Here is a 7,173-nt window from a genome sequence, read left to right as displayed (position 1 = left end):
ATCATTGACCTAGATATTGATGTGTATCATTGACATAGTTATTGATGTGTACCATTGACCTAGTAATTGATGTGTATCATTGACCTAGTTATTGATGTGTACCATTGACCTTGTTATTGATGTGTATCATTGACCTAGATATTGATGTGTATCATTGACCTAGTTATTGATGTGTATCATTGACTTAGTTATTGATGTGTATCCTTGACCAAGTTATTGATGTGTATCATTGAACAATTAATCATGTAAAACATTCCCCTAGTTTTTTATGTGGCTATTGACCTACTTTTATTTGACCATTGTTACTATGCGGCCATTGGCCTGAGATTTTTACATATTGACCTAGATAACCTAGCTACCATTGACCTGATCATTTATTTGACCTTTGACCTAGTTATTTGTGCCATCCACCTCACTATTATGTATGCAGCTGATCTTAGTGCTAGCTTTCATTATGTTTTTTTATTTAAGCATTTAGTTTTCTGAGCAATTAAACATAATGTGAGCTGATTCAGCTATTCTCATGTACACTTTGAGCTAATTTCCAGTGTAAATGTTTAAATACATAAATTAAAGTCTAATAAACATAGAGCTAATTTCAGCTAGTGTCTAGCATGAACTAACGAGCTTGCATTCAGCAAATGTCTGTTGTAAATAATCGGGTTTCTGTTGTAAAGAATGAAATAAAAAGGTTCTTGATATAGTGTGAAAATTGAGTCAGTTTTCAGCTAAAACAATAACTAAGCTAGTGTAAACAATAAGTTGGGAGTGGCTATATATAGCTAGTGTAAACACTATGTTGGGAGTGACTAGTGTAAACAACATGTTGGGAGTGGCTTGTGTAAACAATTTGTTGGGAGTGGCTAGTGTAAGGAGTGTCTAGGGTAAACAATATGTTGGGAGTGGCTTTTGTAAACAATATGTTGGGGGTGGCTAGTGTAAACAATATGTTGGGAGTGACTAGTGTAAACAATATGTTGGGAGTGGCTTGTGTAAACAATATGTTGGGAGTGGCTAGTGTAAGGAGTGTCTAGTGTAAACAATATGTTGGGAGTGGCTAGTGTAAACACTATGTTGGGAGTGGCTATATATAGCTAGTGTAAACAATATGTTGGGAGTAGCTAGTGGAAACAATATGTTGGGAGTGGCTAGTGGAAACAATATGTTGGGGGTGGCTAGTGTTAACAATATGTTGGGGGGGGCTAGTGTAAGGAGGGTCTAGTGTAAACAATATGTTGGGGGGGGCTAGTGTAAGGAGGGTCTAGTGTAAACAATATGTTGGGAATGGCTAGTGTAAACAATATGTTGGGCGTGGCTAGTGTAAGGAGTGTCTAGTGTAAGCAATATGTTGGGAGTGGCTAGTGTAAACCATATGTTGGGAGTGACTAGTGTAAAAAATAGGTTGGGAGTGGCTATATATAGCTAGTGTAAACAATATGTTGGGTGTGGTTAGTGTAAACAATATGTCTGGAGTGGCTAGTGGAAACAATATGTTGGGGGTGGCTAGTGTAAACAAAATGTTGGGAGTGGCTAGGGTAAACAATATGTTGGGAGTGGCTTGTGTTAACAATATGTTGGGGGGGGCTAGTGTAAGGAGGGTCTAGTGTAAACAATATGTTGGGAGCGGCTAGTGTAAAAAATATGTTGGGAGTGGCTAGTGGAAACAATATGTTGGGAGTGGCTAGTGGAAACAATATGTTGGGGGTGGCTAGTGTAAACAATATGTTGGGAGTGGCTAGTGCAAAGATCAAGCTCTTTCTTAAGGTTTGGGTTCATGTAATTTCTACATTAAATTGAGTTTAAGTATAACACATGTTACTGTCAACTTCAAATGTTGAGCATGTTTCCAATGTAAATAGTGAGCTATCTAAACATTGAGCTGAATCCTAGTATTGGAAGAGACATTTTGTTTGTGTATTATTGACCAGCTGGTCATCATCAATATTAACATTGAATTATTTATCGGTGACATTCCTGACCAGTACAAACTGTTAAGCCATGCATATAATTGTAAACAAGCAATGTCTGATGGCCTTTTATCAATAAATGCATGTGACCAACCCTTATGATACATAGGGGCTTAACAGGTGCACTGTAACGCCTGCACGTGAACGCAGTTTTGGTAAACTGGTTATTCCAGTATTTTCTTGTAAGTATATGGTGTTAGGGTCATAGGCACGTGTATTGTTTTTGATTTAAAATCTATTAATGATTAAAAAGTTTCATGCTTACCAGTAAAATCTTGTCCTGTCGCAGGAACGGCACCAGCATTCAAAATTACATGACAAGGGAGACTACTCTTATTGATCTTAATACGTTTTCCTGGAATACTGAGGAGCATCAAACTAATTATTTCTGGTTCCGGACTTTGCGGGTCCCAGATCAGCCAGAAAAAAAACCCCGCTCCAGTTCCGATATCCATATACACAACACGTGTTTTATTCCTCCTCGATACGACCTCCTTCCACAACACTTCAGCGTTAAAATAAAGGTCTATGGGTGTAAACTTGTCGTTTTTAAACATCTATAATCACAATAAAAACAAGATGAAAACTTTGTTAACCACATTCTTTGGTAAAATATAACAGGGTTGAGTTGACCGCGTTGAACTTGTGATGTCTCAGGTCTGGGACACCGAAACGGGGTCATCGCTGTAGGGTCACAGGTGAGATTTCAAGAAATATCGGGATTTCTCTGAAACGAAAGTCGCTATGGCGTTCGCGCTTTCTCCACTTTCTGTTATATTAAGTGGTGTATTTTCAAACTTAATATTGCAAATAATTCCGGGTACACTTTAACGAGTGCATAAAATACTATCCATGTTGTGGTATTAAGTGTTCTATATAAGCTGTATTAACTAATGATTTCTTTTCAATATGTTATTTAATGAAGAACTAAGTGCAAATAAACAGAATGGGTTGTTTTTTTCTTCGAAAAGTGTCATGGCGACTGTTGCGCACGTGGGTCCGATATGCATGCGTACAGGGTACACTAAAATGTTATCATTCAACACATTGAAATAAATACCTGCTGACTCAAAATTCTATATAAGTATAGGGCATAGATTCCTTCCTCCGTAAAGGTGATTAAAAGACATATTTTCTGTGTGATCAATGTAAATAGTGTCATGGCGGCCATGCGTGCATAGTGCAAGTGAAACATCTAAATCCTCACTTCTCCATCGTTTTGAAAAAGATTTGCTATTGAAAAATGCATGCTCACAGTATTCAATTACAGACATGACATATGGTTGTGCTTATTTACGGTCTGAAAAGATCTTTTCTTAGGTGTAACATGCGAGCAGTTGATAGTCGATGCACAGGGGCTTGTATAAACTTATATGATAAAAATTAGCTTGAAATACCTATAAATAAAGTCTTTATATATAGGTATTTCAAGCTAATTTTATCATACAAGTCTATACAAGCCCCTGTGGTCGATGTCAGCTCTCTTCAGCAACAGCAGAAAAAGTGAATCTCCTAAGAAAACCGAAGAAGTCCGAAGAATTTTTACGATTATTTTGGAAGCTCTGTTTTTTTTTCTCTCGCAGCAATTGTATACATGTATGCAAAAAACCATTTTGAGTAATGGCGGCAATACCTTAATGACAGACCGTTTACTCATTTCAACACTAGGTGGTGTTAGTAAATTGTTGGAAGATTTAGACCAATCAGAATGCTAGGATTGTAGTTGTACACAGGCTTCAGAGGCGGTGACAATAGGCTGCAACGTAACTGCGTTACGTTTAGCCTAAAAAGGGACCAAGAACAGAACCTTGTGGTACACCAGCAGAAATTGATTTAAAATTAGAAGCATAACCTTCAAAAATAACACGTGGCTTTCTGTCAGATAAATAAGTAACTTTCAAACCATTTAAAAAGATTACTAGAGATACCATATTTTTTAAGTTTATAAAGAAGTCCTTTATGCCATACCCTATCGAATGCTTTGCTATTATCACAGAAAAACTAATCTTATATCTTTACCTTTGTCTAAATTTTTAACAATTGAATCGTATATAGAAGTTAACTGATTGACTGTAGAATCCTTATGTTGATACCCAGACTGATTTTCACTAATGATATGGTGTTTAGTTATAAAATTAAACACATATTTTAATACTATCTTTTCTAAAAATTTACTTATGCAGTTAGTGATAGCAATAAGTCTATATTTACTAGGATCATCCACAGCACCTTTACCTTTATATAAAGCATTACAATTAGAGGATTTCCAAGACTGTGGTATCTTACCAGATGTGATAGTTTTCTGAAAGAGTATCTTTCTCTACTCCATGGGGAGCATACAGCCGGTGCTGCCATTTCGGCGCTCACAGCTAGCATTCAACAATTCTAGCACTTCCCAACCACATACAGTTGTGTAGACTGGAAAAAGCGGAGTAAATTATCTTGTTCATATATACAACACAGTGCCGTGACGTGACTCGAACCCTCAACCCATCGATCACAAGCCATGTACCGAGTATAGCCTCACAAGTGGGGTATCCGTTTCGAGAGCTAAGGGATGTCAGTACCGAAGTGGGACGGAGATCACCATTGCAAGTTTACGTGCTTTCTTCTAGACATATGATTGGTACTGAAACTATTGTGCAGGGTTGGGAGAATGTTTTAGTGACATAGAAGTCTTATTTGCTCTAAGCAAATGTCCATTTCATCCTGAAAAATATATATTATTAGAGTTAAAGGTTAAGAGGGCAATGTGCTTTAGAAATGTCGTGACTGCAGGGACGATTATGCTTCAATGAGCTTATTGATGTTATAACATCAAACTATACAGTAATTGTGATGCAAGATGATGAGATAATGTTATTGACATCTTTTCCAGTAAAGATATGTATTTGGACTATATTACAATCTCCGTAATATATGTCAACACTCTATTATCCTTTCTTACTCATTTTTGCTTAGAAAGTCACAGTCGTGACTTTTTCTTCGCAATTCTGGTATAGAAATCTGGAAACACAGGCGAAATGATAATTCAACCCAAACCCTATTGTCCTCTAAAACCAAAACCCTAATACCCACATATATCTTTATGATCAAAATAGCATTTTACTGCTTACATGTGATTTTGATATAAAAACAAATCTTGTATTATATAATGCAACTATTAACTTCTGAGGATACAGAAATTATATTATACACAATACACTAAAGTAACATTTGAGTAAAATGATCGTATTTATAGAGAAAGCAACCTAAGAACCGACACTATCCAATAGTGTTTGCAACTTCGGTGGGGAATTACACAGCGCAAATTATATTGTTATGTCATTCAAACATTCCCTAAACCCTTGTACCATACTATTCCGTTTGCAAACATATGTCTGTGAACATATTAAAAAAAAGCATGTATGTTTACCTTCGTCATTATCTACACACTTCTATAACTAAACCACTGAAAGGCTATACGGGCTGGAAGACCACGGACACGTTTTGTGTCGCCCCATGATATCATTGAGAAATTTGCTGTTTCCTTGTGTGGTATGAAGGTCGGTGTTTTTTTTATTAACAAGTGTTCCTTGTTTTGCTGCCACTGTCCTAGTTCCCACTATGAGGACATGCCATAACTAGCGTTTGACCTAGATTTTAACGATATATGTCCTCGATGAAGCAGATCACGCTTACCCTTCCGGAACACCTTTGTCTTATTTATGTAAACCTTTCCTGTAGTCCTACTTTGCCATAGTTTTATCGATTTTGAGTTTAATAGTAGGGTAGTTTTGGGGGTCTTGGTACTCCACATTACTCCTCATTACTCCATATTACTCCTCATTACTCCACATTACTCCTCATTACTCCACATTACTCCTCATTATTCCACATTACTCCACATTACTCCACATTCCTCCTCATTACTCCACATTACTCCTCATTACTCCAAATGACTCCTACACATTACTCCCACCCTGCTCCCACCTTGCTCCCACCTTACTCACACATTACTCACTCATGACTCACACCTTACTCACACCAGCATACACTATATAAGTCAGAGATATGATCAAGGGACGTATCACTACCTCACATGGCGCAAGCTCTCATCGACACCGTCAAGAACGCTGATATTTCAATCGCTAACGTTTCTTCTAACCAAGTGGATTGCTATTTAGGACTTCATAAAGAAATCAATTTTAAACAGTTGAAAAACAAGGTAAGCGTATACTTAAAAGAAGAAGGAAAGAAAATAACTATATCACTAGAACTTTTAAAAAGAATATTGTCAGTGTCGGAGAGTTTACAATTAATCTGTGCAATTGTTGAAAGTTAATACCCATGGACAACGTCACAGACAGCACTCCACATACTATAAACACTAATGTAATACAACCGTGTTATCCATCATTGATCAAATGCTGGATACCTACAAAAAGTGGTCTAAACATCACCATCAATCTCCACAGCAACTCGCCAGTCACGGATTTTTCTACACCGGTATCGAAGATCGTGTTTCATGTTTCATGTGTGGTGTTTCGTTAAAACATTGGAACTATTTCGATGATATCAAAACAGAGCATTTGAAATGGTCAAAATACTGTCTGTTTCAACATATGATGTTCGGCATTTAAATATGTAGAGTTACGTTATCATACCAATACGTACATGTGTAAAAATCGAATTAAACACAGACTTGCTAGATAAAAGACTGCAGAACTATTTGATTAAAAAACCCCGAAGAAAAGGCCTATGGGAGACTACTAAAAAATCTGCTGTGCCTCTCTTATGCATACGTTGTAAAATCAAAAATAACAGAACTATTCGTATGTTTAGGTTGTGAGAATCGTCGAGCTAGTCAACATGAACATGAATGTCTGATGTATTCCAATGCTGTTGTTATAGACTTACATTTTGATGAAGCATTGACATTTACAAATCATTTGGAAGTGGAAAAGACTTGGCGCGCGGGAGTGCGTCAATCTTGTATTCCTTCGAATACATGACAATATCTCATGCAAGACGAACGTTTGAGGGACGAGAACTACATGAAACAAAGTTATAGCGAAAAAAATAAGAAATACGTGAAGAAAATCGGTTAAGTTCAGACATACCTATTCATTTGATTTACAGATAGTAGACGTATAATTGAATGTACTGTAGACAAACAGGACAGTGACACTATGGGAAAGAATATCAGCAACGTATCTATCCATTC

The sequence above is a fragment of the Mizuhopecten yessoensis genome, unplaced genomic scaffold (genome assembly GCF_002113885.1).
Source record: "Mizuhopecten yessoensis strain PY_sf001 unplaced genomic scaffold, ASM211388v2 scaffold1447, whole genome shotgun sequence".
Taxonomy (NCBI): Eukaryota; Metazoa; Mollusca; class Bivalvia; order Pectinida; family Pectinidae; genus Mizuhopecten; species Mizuhopecten yessoensis.
The sequence above is the reverse complement of the archived record's forward strand: the minus strand, read 5'-3'. Positions refer to the sequence as shown.